The following is a 15479-nucleotide window of genomic DNA, read 5'->3' on the forward strand; positions in this document are numbered from 1 at the left end:
AATATTATGTTAGTTTCAAATGTGCTATACAGTGATTTCACATTTACATCCATTTTGAAGTGATCATCATAAGTCTAGCCATCTGTCTCCTTGTAAAGTTATTACAATATTACTGACCCTATTCCTTCTGCTGCATAGTACATCCCTGTAGCTTATTTATTTTACACCTGAAAATTTGTACCGCTTAATCTCCTTAACCTATTTCACCCCTTCCCACCCGCCTCCCCTCTGACAACCACCTGTTTGGACCCTGTATCTCTCAGTGTGTTTTTATTTTGTTATGCTTGCTTGTTTTTTTTTCACCTTTTTGAGATTCCACATACAGTAAGATGAAGTGGTATTTATCTGTCTCTGTCTGACTTATTCCATTAAGCCATAATGTCCTTTAGTTTGCATCCATGTCGTGGTGAATTGTAAGTCTTTTCTTTACGACTGAATAATGCATTTCATTATGTGTATATATGCCTCATCTTCTTTATCAATTTTTCTGTCAGTGGACACCTAGGTTACTTGCCTATTGTACATAATGCTGCAATAAACATTGGTGTGCGTACATCATTTTGAATTAGTGTTTTTTCTTTCTTCAGGAAAACACCTAGAACTGAAGTTGCTGTCCTACCTCACTATCACAGATGGCGGTTCACTCTTTAGTTTTCAAGGAAACTCCATTCTGTTTTCCATAATGGCAACATCAATTTACAATTCAACCAACAGGGCACAAGAGTTGCTTTCTCTCCATGTCCTTGCTGTTTGTTGTCTTCCGGTTGATAGCCACTCCGACAGGTGTCAGGCAGTGCCTAAGTGTGGTTTCAATTTACATACCATAATGATTAGTGACTTTGAGCTGATTAGTGACTTTTCATGTGTCTGTGGCCCATCTGCCTGTCTTCTCTGGAAAGATGTCTATTCAGGTCCTCCACCAATTTTTAAATCAGGTTGTTTGTTTGTTTTAATGTTGAGTTGTAAGAATTCTTTGTAGTTTGGGGATATTAATTCATTATTAGATATATCATTTGCAAATACCTTCTCACATTCAATAGGCTGTCTTTTGTTTCATTTCATTTCAATAGGCTGTCTTTTCATTTCATTTCATAGTTTCTTCCCTATTCAAAAGCTTTTTATTTTGATTTTGTCCCACTTGCTTATTTTTGCTATTATTTTCCTTGCTGAGAAGATAGACTCAAAAAAAGTATTGCTAAGACCACTGTCAAAGAGCATACTGTGTATGTTTTACTCTATAAGTTTTATAGTCTTAAAATCATTTAAGATTTCAACCCATTTTGAGCTTATTTTTGTATATGATGTGATTGTTTTGCATGTAGCTGACCAGTTTTCCCAGTACCAGTTTATTGAAAAGGCTCTGTTTTCTTCATTGAATATCCTTGCCTCCTTTGCTGTAGATTCATTGAGTATATAACTGTCAGTTTATTTCTGGGCTCTCCACTCTATTCCACTGATGTATGATCTGTTTTGTGTAGTACTATATTGTTTGATAACTGTAGTTTTGTAGTCCAGCTTGAAATCAGGGGAATATTACACCTCCTGCTTTGTCTTCCTTTCTTCAGGTTGCTTTGACTATTTAGAGTCTTTTGTGGTTCCACAAAAATTTTAAAAGTTTTTGTTCCATTCTGTGAAAAATGCCTTTAATAGTTTGATAGAGATTGCATTGAAACTGTAGACTGCCTTGGGAAGTATGGTCATGTTAACAATATTGACCCTTTCAATTCATAACACAGTATATTTTCTCATTTGTTTGTGTCATTTTCAGCTTCCTTTATCAGTGTCTTATAGCTTGCAGAGTACTAGTTTTTACCTTTTTTGCTGATGTTTATTCATAGGAATTTTATTCTTTTTGATGCAATTGTAAATGGGATTATGTTCTTCATTTCTCTTTCGGATAGTTCATTATCAGTGTATAAAAATACAATAGATTTCTAATGTGTTAACTTTGTGTCCTAAAATTTACTGAATTCATTTAATAGCTTAAGATATTCTACATATAATATTATGTAGTCTGTAAACAATGATAATTTTATTTCATCCTTTCTAATTTGTCTGATTATAGCGGCTAGGACTTTGTGCTAAATAAAAGTGGAACGAGTAGGCATTTTTTTACTTATTCCTGATCTCAAAAGGAAATGCTTTCAGCATTTCACCATTGAGGATTATGTTGGCTCTGGGCTTGTCATATATGGCCTTTAGTATGTTGAGGTGTGTTCTAGCTATATCAATTTTGTGGAGAGTTTTTTTTTTTTAATCATAAATGAGTTTTAAATTTTGTCAAAAGCATTTTCTGAATATATTGAGATGATCATGTACTTTTTAGTCTTCAATTGTTAATATGGTGAAAGTGAAAGTCCCTCAGTCATGTCCGACTCTTTGCGACCCCATGGACTATACAGTCCATGGAATTCTCCAGGCCAGAATACTGGCGTGGGTAGCCTTTCCCTTCTCCAGGGGATCTTCCCAACCCAGGGATCAAACCTAGGTCTCCTGCATTGCAGGCAGATTCCTAACCAGCTGAGCCACAAGGGAAGCCCAAGAATACTGGAGTGGGTAGGGTAATCCTTCTCCAGTGGATCTTCCTGACCCAGGAATCAAACCAGGGTGTCCTGCATTGCAGGCGGATTCTTTACCAACTGAGCTATCAGGGAAGCCCCAATATGGTATTGAGAGTTATTCTTAGGTAGGTTGATAGGGAGTCCTGGGCCCTCAAGGAGGAGAAGGAGGCAAACATTTTTTTACATTCCTTCACCTTAGTCATGTAGGACTTTTTTCCCTAAGCTCTGAGTTTCTATGTCAACAATCTTTAGCCTAACACTCACTTTCTTTAAGCCCAGAGCTAATGATTACATGACAAAACAATATATCTTATGTGGGAACCTGTTTTTCTTCAAAAGTCTACACTCTTAATTATATGGATATAATATATCCTGCCCAGAGACATCTTGTCCAGAGACCATTCCCCTTGGTTAATCTGATTTTGATGTTGTCTCAAGATGTACACTGTGGGAGAGGAGATTGGTAAAATTTTCACAGCCTTGCGGTGTTTCTTTTATCTATGATTAGCAGTCCACTAAAAAGTACATGAGTTAGACAAGGCTGTGGTCCTAGTGTGATTGCATTGACTAGTTTCCTGTGAGTATGGTTTCAGTGTGTCTGCCCTCTGATGCCCACTTGCAACACCTACCGTCTTACTTGGGTTTCTCTTACCTTGGACGTGGGGTATCTCTTCACAGCTGCTCCAGCAAAGCGCAGCCACTGCTCCTTACCTTTGACGAGGGATATCTTCTCACTGCCACCCCTTCTGACCGTGAACGTGGAATAGCTCCTCTAGGCTCTCCTGTGCCCGCATAGCCACTGCCCCTTGAAGGTGGGATTGCTCCTCCAGGCTGCTGTCCCTGGCCTCAGGCGTGGCGTAGTTCCTCCCAGCCGTCGCCCCAGACCTTGGACGTTGGGTAGCTCCTCTCAGCTGTTCCTGCGCCGTCGCAGCCTGGCTCTCTCTGCTGCTGCCCCTGACCTCGGATGTGGGGAAACTCCTCTTGGCCGTCTCCTCTCGGGCATGGGATCCTCTCGGCTTCTGCCCCTGACCTTGGATGTAGGGTAGCTGCCCACGCTAAATGCTCCGGTCGCAGCCTCCCACTCTGAATGCGCTGGTCGCAGTCGCCCATACTCACTGAAACTAGTCAATCTAATCACACTAGGACCACAGCCTTGTCTAACTCAATTAAACTAAGCCATGCCTGTGGGGCCACCCAAGAAGGGCAGGTCATGGTGGAGAGGTCTGACAGAATGTGGTCCACTGGAGAAGGGAATGGCAAACCATTTCAGTATTCTTGCCTTGAGGACCCCATGAACAGTATGAAAAAGCAAAATGATAGGATACTGAAAGATGAACTCCCCAGGTCAGTAGGTGTCAATATGCTACTGGTGATCAGTGGAGAAATAACTCCAGAAAGAATGAAGAGATGGAGCCAAAGCAAAAACAATACCCAGTTGTGGATGTGACTGGTGATAGAAGCAAGGTCTGATGCTGTAAAGAGCAATATTGCATAGGAACCTGGAATGTCAGGTCCATGAATCAAGGCAAATTGCAAATGGTCAAACAAGAGATGGCAAGAGTGAACGTCAACATTCTAGGAATCAGCTAGCTAAAATGGACTGGAATGGGTGAATTTAACTCAGATGACCATTATATCTACTACTGCGGGCAGGAATCCCTCAGAAGAAATGGAGTAGCCATCATGGTCAAGAAAAGAGTTCGAAATGCAGTACTTGAATGCAATCTCAAAAACGACAGAATGATCTCTGTTCATTTCCAAGGCAAACCATTCAATATCACAGTAATCCAAGTCTATGCCCCAACCAGTAAGGCTGAAGAAGCTGAAGTTGAATGGGTCTATGAAGACCTACAAGACCTTTTAGAACTAACTCCCAAAAAAGATGTCCTTTTCATTATAGGGGACTGGAATGCAAAACTAGGAAGTCAAGAAACACCTGGAGGAACAGGCAAATTTGGCCTTGGAATACGGAATGAAGCAGGGCAAAGACTAATAGAGTTTTGCCAAGAAAATGCACTGGTCATAGCAAACACCCTCTTCCAACAACACAAGAGAAGACTCTACACATGGACAACACCAGAGGGTCAACACCGAAATCAGATTGATTATATTCTTTGCAGCCAAAGATGGGTTAGGGTTAGGGTTAGGGTTAGGGTTAGGGTTAGCTCTATACAGTCAACAAAAACAAGATGAGGAGCTGACTGTGGCTCAGATCATGAACTCCTTATTTCCAAATTCAGACTTAAATTGAAGAAAGTAGGGAAAACCACTAGACCATTCAGGTATGACCTAAATCAAATCCCTTATGATTATACAGTGGAAGTGAGAAATAGATTTAAGGTACTAGATCTGATAGATAGAGTGCCTGATGAACTATGGACTGAGGTTCGTGACATTGTACAGGAGACAGGGATCAAGACCATCCCCATGGAAAAGAAATGCAAAAAGCAAAATGGCTGTCTGGGGAGGCCTTACAAATAGCTGTGAGAAAAAGAGAAGTGAAAAGCAAAGGAGAAAAGGAAAGATATAAGCATCTGAATGCAGAGTTCCAAAGAATAGCAAGAAGAGATAAGAAAGCCTTCCTCAGCGATCAGTGCAAAGAAATGGAGGAAAACAACAGAATTGGAAAGACTAGAGATATCTTCAAGAAAACTGGAGATACCAAGGGAACATTTCATGCAAAGATGGGCTCAATAAAGGACAGAAATGGTATGGACCTAACAGAAGCAGAAGATATTAAGAAGAGATGGCAAGAATACACAGAAGAACTGTACAAAAAAATCTTCACAACCCAGACAATCACGATGTATGATCACTGACCTAGAGCCAGACATCCAGGAATGTGAACTCAAGTTGGCCTTAGAAAGCATCACGGTGAACAAAGCTAGTGGAGGTGATAGAATTCCAGTTGAGCTCTTCCAACTCCTGAAAGATGATGCTGAGAAAGTGCTGCACTCAATATGCCAGCAAATTTGGAAAACTCAGCAGTGGCCACAGGACTGGAAATGGTCAGTTTTCATTCCAATCCCAAAGAAAGGCAATGCCAAAGAATGCTCAAACTATCGCACAATTGCACTCATCTCACACGCTAGTAAAGCAATGCTCAAAATTCTCCAAGACAGGCTTCAGCAATACATGAACCGTGAACTTCCTGATGTTCAAGCTGGTTTTAGAAAAGGCAGAGGAACCAGAGATCAAATTGCCAACATTCGCTGGATCATCGAAAAAGCAAGAGAGTTCCAGAAAAAACATCTATTTCTGCTTTATTGACTATGCCAAAGCCTTTGACTGTGTGGATCACAATCAACTGTGGAAAATTCTGAAAGAGATGGGAATACCAGACCGCCTGACCTGCCTCTTGAGAAATTTGTATGCAGGTTAGGAAGCAACAGTTAGATCTGGACATGGAACAACAGACTGGTTCCAAATAGGAAAAGGAGTACATCAAGGCTGTATATTGTCACCCTGCTTATTTAACTTATATGCAGCGTACATCATGTGAAATGCTGGGCTGGAAGAAGCACAAGCTGGAATCAAGATTGCTGGGAGAAATATCAATAACCTCAGATATGCAGATGATACCACCCTTATGGCAGAATGTGAAGAAGAACTAAAAAGCCTCTTAATGAAAGTGAAAGAGGAGAGTGAAAAAGTTGGCTTAAAACTCAACATTTAGAAAACGAAGATCATGGCATCTGGTCCCATCACTTCATGGGAAATAGATGTGGAAACAGTGTCAGACTTTCTTTTTTTGGGCTCCAAAATCACTGCACATGGTGACTGCAGCCATGAAATTAAAAGACGTTTACTCCTTGGAAGAAAAGTTATGACTGACCTAGATAGCATATTGAAAAGCAGAGACATTACTTTGCCAACAAAGGTCCATATAGTCAAGGCTATGATTTTTCCTGTGGTCATGTATGGATGTGAGATTTGGACTGTGAAGAAAGCTGAGTGCCGAAGAACTGATGCTTTTGAACGGTGGTATTGGAGAAGACTCTTGAGAGTCCCTTTGACTGCAAGGAGATCCAACCAGCCCATTCTGAAGGAGATCAGTCCTGGGTGTTCTTTGGAAAGAATGATGCTAAAGCTGAAACTCCAGTACTTTGGCCACCTCATGTGAAGAGTTGACTCATTGGAAAAGACTCTGATGCTGGGAGGGATTGGGAGCAGGAGGAGAAGGGGAAGACAGAGGATGAGATGGCTGGATAGCATCACTGACTCGATGGACGTGAGTCTAGGTGAACTCCGGGAGTTGATGATGGACAGGGAGGCCTGGCGTGCTGCGATTCATGGGGTCACAAAGAGTCGGACAGGACTGAGTGACTGAACTGAACTGAAAAAGTACATAATGCCCCACCTAAATTAGCGAGAGTGGGCACTCTTCTACCCCCTTCCAAGTGTCTTTTGCTGGAAGCTTTTCTCTATCCTTTCACTTTAATAAAATCTCTTCTACACAAAGCTCTGAATGACTCAGGCTGCATCTTTGGTCCCAGAGTGAATTCTTCTCCTTTGGAGACCATGAATTTGACACCATTCACTGTAAACTACCAGCACAACACATTGATGGACTTGTGGATAATGAGTCATCCTAGCATCCCTGGGATAAATCCCTCTTGATCACTGTATATGAGCCTTTTAATGTACTTTTGAATTTGGTTTGCTAATTTTTTTTTTTTGAGAATTTTTCCTTCTATGTTCATTAGTGATATTGCCCTAATATCTTTGTGTGGGTTTTTTGTGTGGTTTTAGTATCAGGATGGTCAATGGCACCCCACTCCAGTACTCTTGCCTGGAAAATCCCATGGACGGAGGAGCCTGGTAGGCTGCAGTCCATGGGGTCGAGAAGAGTCGGACATGACTGAGCAACTTCACTTTCACTTTTCACTTTCATGCATTGGAGAAGGAAAAGGCAACCCACTCCAGTGTTCTTGCCTGGAGAAGCCCAGGGACGGGGGAGCCTGGTGGGCTGCCGTCTATGGAGTTGCACAGAGTCGGAAACAACTGAAGCGACTTAGCAGCAGCAGTATCAGGATGATGCTGGCCTTGTAGAATGAGTTTGAAAGTGTTCCATCCTTTTTGATTTTTTGGAATAGTTTTATTTTTTTTATTTTTTATTTTTTAACTTTACAGTATTGTATTGGTTTTGCCATTTATCAACATAAATCCACCACAGGTATACACGTGTTCCCCATCCTGAACACTCCTCCTTCCTCCCTCCCAGTACCATCCCTCTGGGTCATCCCAGTGCACCAGCCCCAAGCATCCAGTATCGTGCATCGAACCTGGACTGGCGACTCGTTTCATATATCATATTATACATGTTTCAGTGCCATTCTCCCAAATCATCCCACCCTCTCCCTCTCCCACAGAGTTTTAAAAGGATGGGTATTACTTTAAATGTTCACCTGTGAAGCCATCTGGTCCAGGACTTTTGCTTTTTGTGAATTCTCTTTGTACTACTGACTTGATTTCATTATTGGTAATTTGTCTCTTCATATTTTCTTTTTCTTCCTGATTCAGTCTTAGAAGATGGTATGTTTTTTGAATTTGTTCACTTTTTTAGGTCATTCATTTCATCAGTGTATTATTATTCATTTTAATCTCTTATGAATCTTTGTACTTCTGTAGTGTCGTTGTACATTCTCTTCTTTCATGTCTGATTTTACTTATTGAGCTCTCTCTATTTTTCTTGATGGAGAGTCCCTTGGAGAGCAAGATCAAATCAATCAATCTTAAAAGAAATCAACCCTGAGTACTCTTTGGAAGGACTGATTCTGAAGCTCCAACACTTTGGCCACCTGATGTGAACAGCTGACTCATTGGAAAAGATCCTGATGCTGAGATAGATTGAAGGCAGAAGGAGAAGAAGCCGACAGAGGATGAGATGGTTGGATGGGATCACTGATTCAATGGACACTGACTTGGGCAAACTCTGGGAAATGGTGAGGGACAGGGAAGCCTGGAGTCCCAAGGGGTCACAAAGAGTTGGACACAACTTGGTGACTGAACAAAAAATTTTTTTGATGAGTCTGGCTAAAGTTTCTTTTTTATCAATTTTGTCTTTTCAAAGACCCAGCTCTTGGTTTCATTGATCTTTCTTCTTCTTTTTTTTTTAGTCTCTCATTTATTTATGCTCTGCTCTTTTTATCTCCTACTAACTTGGGATTTTGTTTTTTCTTTTTGGAATTACTGTCAGTGTAAGAGTAAATTGTCTATTTGAGATTTTTCTTGCTTCTTGATGTAGGCTTGCATCATTCTTTTTTTAACTTTTTAACTTAAAAAAGCATTTATTTATTTGGCTGCTTCACGTCTTACTTGCAGCACACAGGATCTTTGGGGTGGTTTCATTGTGGTGCATAGATTCTCTGGTTGTGGCATGCAGGCTCAGAAGTTGGGTGCACAGGCTGCAGAGTGCAGGGCATTAGCAGTGGCAGCGAACGGGCTCTCTGGCTGTGGCACACAAGCTCCAGACCAGGCGGCTCAGTGGTGGTGCTGTGTAGGCACTGCCATATGTAGGATCTTAGTTTCCCAACCAGGGATCAAATCCTCTGCATTTCAAGGCAGATTCTTAACCACTGGACCTCCGGGAAATTTTCTAGGCATGTGTCATTCTAAACTTCCCTGTTAGATCTGCTTTAAAGCAGCTCATATATTTTAAATCATTCCATTTCCATTTTGATTTGTCTCTAAGTATTTCTTGATTCTTTCAGTAACTCATTGGTTATTTAGTAGCAGGTGGTTATGCATATGTTTTTTTTTTTAATTACAGTTTTTTCTCTTTGGGTTGATTTCTAGTTTCATACCATTGTGGCTGGAAAAGAAGCTTTATCAAAACTATAGTCTTTGTAAACTTATTGAGACTTGTTTTGTGCCCAGCATGTGATCCATCCTGGAAAATACTCCATGTGTACTTGAAAAGAATATGTATTTTGCTTTTGAAGGAAAGAGAAGTGGAAGTTCTCAGTTCAGTTCAGTTTAGTCACTCAGTCGTGTCTGACTCTTAGCGACCCCATGAGCTGCAGCACCCCAGGCCTCTGGGTCCAACACCAACCCCCGGAGGCCACCCAAACCCATGTGCATTGAATCGATGATGTCATCCAACCAACTCATCCTCTCATCCCCTTCTCCTCCTGCCCATAATCTTTCCCAGCACTAGGGTCTTTTCAAATGAGTCAGCTCTTTGCATGAGGTGGCCAAAGTACTGGAGTTTCAGCTTCAACATCAGACCTTCCAATGAACACCCAGGACTGATTTCCTTTAGGATGGCCTGGTTGCATCTCCTTGCAGTCCAAGGGACTCTCAAGAGTCTTCTCCAACACCACAGTTCAAAAGCATCAATTCTTCGGTGCTCAGCTTTCTTTATAGTCCAACTCTCACACCCATACATGACCACGGGAAAAACCATAGCCTTGGCTAGACAGACTTTTGTTGACAAAGTAATGTCTCTGCTTTTTAATATGCTATCTAGGTTGGTCATAACTTTCCTTCCAAGGAGTAAGCATCTTTTAATTTCATGGCTGCAATCACCATCTGCAGTGATTTTGGAGCCCAGAAAAATAAAGTCAGCCATTGTTTCCTCTGTTTCCCCGTCTATTTGCCATGAAGTGATGGGACCAGATGCCATTATCTTAGTTTTCTGAATGTTGAGACTTAAGCCAACATTTTCACTCTCCTCTTTCACCTTCATCAAGATGCTCTCTAGTTCTTCTTCACATTCTGCCATAAGGGTGGTGTCATCTGCATATCTGAGGTTATTGATATTTCTCCCGGCAATCTTGATTCCAGCTTGTGTTTCTTCCAGTCCAGCGTTTCTCATGATGTACTCTGCATATAAGTTAAATAAACAGGGTGACAATATACAGCCTTGTACTCCTTTTCCTATTTGGAACCAGTCTGTTGTTCCATGTCCAGTTCTAACTGTTGCTTCCTGACCTGCATATAGGTTTCTCAAGAGGCAGGTCAGGTGGTCTAGTATTCCCATCTCTTTCAGAATTTTCCACAGTTGATTGTGATCCACACAGTCAAAGGCTTTGGCATAGTCAATAAAGCAGAAATAGATGGTTTTCTGGAACTCACTTGCTTTTTCTATGATCCAGCAGACGTTGGCAATTTGATCTCTGGTTCCTTCGCCTTTTCTAAAACCAGCTTGAACATCAGGAAGTTCATGGTTCACATTTTGCGAAGCCTGTCTTGGAGAATTTTGAGCATTGCTTTACTAGCGTGTGAGATGAGTGCAATTGTGTGGTAGTTTGAGCATTCTTTGGTATTGCCTTTCTTTGGGATTGGAATGAAAACAGACCTTTTCCATTTCTATGGCCACTGCTGAATTTTCCAAATTTGCTGGCATATTGAGTGCAGCACTTTCTCAGCATCATCTTTCAGGAGTTGGAAGAGCTCAACTGGAATTCTGTCACCTCCACTAGCTTTGTTCATAGTAATGCTTTCTAAGGCCCACTTGACTTCACATTCCAGGATGTCTGGCTCTAGGTCAGTGATCACACCATCATGATTATCTGGGTCATGAAGATCTTTTTTGTACAATTCTTCTGTGTATTCTTGCCATCTCTTCTTAATATCTTCTGCTTCTGTTAGGTCCATACCATTTCTCTCCTTTATCGAGCCCATATTTGCATGAAATGTTCCTTTGGTATCTCTGAAATTCTTGAAGAGATCTCTATTCTTTCCAATTCTGTTGTTTTCCTCTATTTCTTTGCACTGATCACTAAGGAAGGCTTTCTTATCTCTTCTTGCTATTCTTTGGAACTCTGCATTCAGATGTTTATATCTTTCCTTTTGTCCTTTGCTTTTCACTTCTCTTCTTTTCACAGCTATTTGTAAGGCCTCCCCAGACAGCCATTTTGCTTTTTTGCATTTCCTTTCCATGGGGATGGTCTTGATCCCTGTCTCCTGTACAATGTCACGAACCTCAGTCCATAGCCCATCAGGCACTCTATCTATCATATCTACGCCCTTAAATCTATTTCTGACTTCCACTGTATAATCATAAGGGATTTGATTTAGGTCATACCTGAATGGTCTAGTGGATTTCCCTACTTTCTTCAATTTAAGTCTGAATTTGGGAATAAGGAGTTCATGGTCTGAGCCACAGTCAGCTCCTGGTCTTCTTTTTTCTGACTGTATAGAGCTTCTCCATCTTTGACTGCAAAGAATATAATCAATCTGATTTCGGTGTTGACCATCTGGTGATGTCCATGTGTAGAGTCTTCTCTTGTGTTGTTGGAACAAGGTATTTGCTATGACCAGTGCATTTTCTTGCCAAAACTCTATTAGTCTTTGCCCTGCTTCATTCTGTATTCCAAGTCCAAATTTGCCTGTTACTCCAGGTGTTGCTTGACTTCCTAGTTTTGCATTCCAGTCCCCTATAATGAAAAGGACATCTTTTTTGGGTGTTAGTTCTAAAAGGTCTTGTAGGTCTTCATAGAACCCTTCAACTTCAGCTTCTTCAGTGTTACTGGTTGGGGCATAGGCTTGGATTACTGTGATATTGAATGGTTTGCCTGGAAAGAAACAGAGATCATTCTGTCGTTTTTGAGATTGCATCCAAGTACCGCATTTTGGACTCTTTTGTTGACCATGATGGCTACTCCATTTCTTCTGAGGGATTCCTGCCCGCAGTAGTAGATATAATGGTCATCGGAGTTAAATTCACCCATTCCAGTCCATTTCAGTTCGCTGATTGCTAGAATGTCGACATTCACTCTTGCCATCTCTTGTTTGACCACTTCCAATTTGCCTTGATTCATGGACCTGACATTCCAGGTTCCTATGCAATATTGCTCTTTACAGCATCGGACCTTTTTTTGTTATGTAGCAATAAATAACCAGAAAATCTTCCTTGATTAAATCTTTAGGGGGCCAAGTCATTCCTTCCCCTGCTCACTTACTGAAATAGTGAGCATCTGCTGAGTTGCTGAAGAAATGTATCATGTAGTACAGGATAATTTGGCGTTTTTAGCTGACTGAGTACATTTAAAATATATATATATATCCTGCTTGCTTCAAAACTAGATTTGATGCCATGATTGATTATTGAATTAATCAATGTGTAAATGAAGTATGAAAACATGGTTAATTAGTTTACCATGAAAACAAGTTAAAGTTAGACATGAACTCTGTGGAGGCATTTAACTCAGCTGTCATATATATTAACTGAAATCTCATGATCCTAATTGTAAGTTGAATGCTTCATAGTCCTCTCTCCAAAATATACATTAAAAGTGCCTAACATTTTCTTGACTTTAACCAAACATTTTGAGAGTCCCCGGTCATGACATGTCACCCAGTATCTCCACACCATTGCTCTGTATGGTTCTCTGCATTTAGAACACCGTTCCTCTCCAAACTGGTGGCCTGACAACTCCTACTCTTTCTTTATTCTAACATCAAACACGATTTCCTTCTAAGACTTAGTGACCCATTTATTTATCCATTCAACAATCATTTACTGAGCACCTACTTCATGTCAATAATTTTGCCCTTGAACAGTTTAGCGTGAGTGTGTGTTCGGTCGCTTCAACTCTTTGCGAGTTCGCCCAACTCTTTGTGAGCCTGCCAGGCTCCTCTGTTGGCATTTCCTACTCCAGGGGATTTTCCCCACTTGGGGATCGAACCCGCTTCTCTTGTGTCTCTTGCATTGGCAGGTGGATTCTTTACTACTTAGCTACCTGGGAAGCCCCTTGAGCAATTTAGAGTGGAAAATAATTCAAGGTTGTAGCCTGCTGCGGGACAAATCTGAGGCATTACTTGTAACAGAGAGTGAAAGTGTTCTGCAGCAGCCGGGATGACACAGCACATCTGGGGGAAGAAAGGCAGCATCTCAGAGATGCAGCTCCGAGCTGAGTCCAAAGTGCAAGGAGGTAGCTGTGAAGTGAGGGGGGAAAGTGTGGGAAGAGTTTTGTGGTTTGTTTCATTTCCTGTTTGTGTTTTTAACCAAGTCAATCAAATTGAACTAAAGTTTATTATAGGAAGACTTTCATGGCAGCAAATAAGTTGCTTTGAAGAACAGACAGAAAGGGAAGTTTTCTCTATCTCCTCTCCCAGGTTTTCCCTATTACCCCGTTCTGGTTGCTGGAATCTCCACCACAATATTAGCCTTGGTGTTAACAATTAGGAGTGTTGAGAATTCAACAGTCACAGTACAGTCAGGGGCATTTTAGACCTGACTTTCAGTAGTCTGAGTGCAGCACCACCCAGAAAGTGCTTCAGGCAGCAGAGTTCCTTGATGTTCACCCCTCTCTCTAATGCAAGTCTTTGCTTGTATAGTATATTACATGCCAGTGCTAGTCAGAGTGTCCTCTCTGCTGGCTCAGGGAAGATTTGCTACTATTCTACACTATTGTTGTTCCGTTGCTAAGTCATGTCTGACTCTTTGAGACCCCATGGACCCCACGTACTTATCTGAAGAATGCCAAATAAGTACAAGTATAGGGAATAAGTCCTCTTTTCTAGCAGTTTGACAGAGAGATTTATGTCTGCCAGATCTAAAAATCGGGCACTCAAAATCTCTGTCATTCCATTTTTCTAGTAATTCCTTTTTATTGTATTTTACGAAGTACCAGTCCATAATTTATTGGCAATTTAGGAAACTGGTCCTTCACTACCGGTGGTTTGAGAAACACTGCCTTAGGCCACAAGGTCTAAACACCTTCTGATACTGCCCTCTCTCCCTACCTTGGCCACCTCCTGCCCACTTCCTAAATTCCTGCTCTTTGATTTTTCACTTAGGGGTTGCTCCTACGCGAAAACCCTAGGAGGTTTCTCATGACTTGTGGCTTCCCATGACTTGTCAGTGTTACGGTTGGGATGGAGCTTCTTCTAGGTGATGCAACAGCCCCGTGTGCTTCGCTGCTATGGCCAAAGCACTTGGGATCGTATCACACAGACTGTTCACGTCTCCGCCTCCCTCTGGAGAAAGTAAGCTCCGGAAGAGTGGAGCTGTGTCTGTAAAGCTCTGTGTCCGTGTCCTTTACCCTGTAGCCCTCACACTCACCTGTACACGAGTGGATTAGCCAGTGAATGAAGGAGCAGAGGCGGTGCAGCCAGTCTCCAGGAGACTGTTTTGTGCAAGCACCTCTTTTTACGCTTAGAGAGCAGTCAGGGCTTGCTTCTTAGGTCACCAACTCAAACTCTCTGCTCGTGGTCTTTGAGGCACAAAGTTGCTCCCAACAGGTTCTCGGTCTCACGTCAGGGTTTGGGATAACACTGCTTTCCAGGCTACTCTCCCTGATTTCCAGGTTGCTTCATGAGTGGCCTGGCGCAGTGTGACTTCCTAATGCAGTCCTAACTATGTCTTCTTGGCCTTTTCCTTCTTCCCTTTGCCCTTCATCTGTGCACACCCTTCTCCGCCTTAGGTCTGCTCGTACCCGGGTCATCTTCCTGCATTTCAGCGTGCTTCCCACCTTCCTGCCCACACCTGCACTTACTGCCACGTGTCACCTGTTACCTTCTCTCTGTCTCCCCTTTTGTCTCTGTCCCTCTGTCTCTCTGCTTTCTTTTCTCTGTGTGTCTTTTGCTCTGATTCCACAATTACTCTGTCTTTTTCAAGTGTATTTAACATTTGAACCCTAACAATTACCAATAACAAGAAAAAAATTTTATAATTCAAACACATCAGAATTGCTATCATTTGTTATTTCATTAACGGCTACAAATGCTGTGTAATAATGCTACTTTATGACTGGATAAAAAGGTAAGATACAGAAAAAGAAAGAGAAAGATTCCCCAAATAAAGTGAGGGCATCAACGGCCAATTTTTTCTACTATAAAATTTTGCCTTTGAACTCCCCCTTGACACAGTCACACATCTCTCTATGTCATGGCTATCATTGCCAGATTCAGAACTCCAGAAAGTGGAGAGATATTGCTGCCTTTGGAGCTTCTGAGTATGATTTTTGA

The sequence above is a fragment of the Bubalus bubalis genome, chromosome 16 (assembly GCF_019923935.1).
Source record: "Bubalus bubalis isolate 160015118507 breed Murrah chromosome 16, NDDB_SH_1, whole genome shotgun sequence".
NCBI lineage: Eukaryota > Metazoa > Chordata > Mammalia > Artiodactyla > Bovidae > Bubalus > Bubalus bubalis.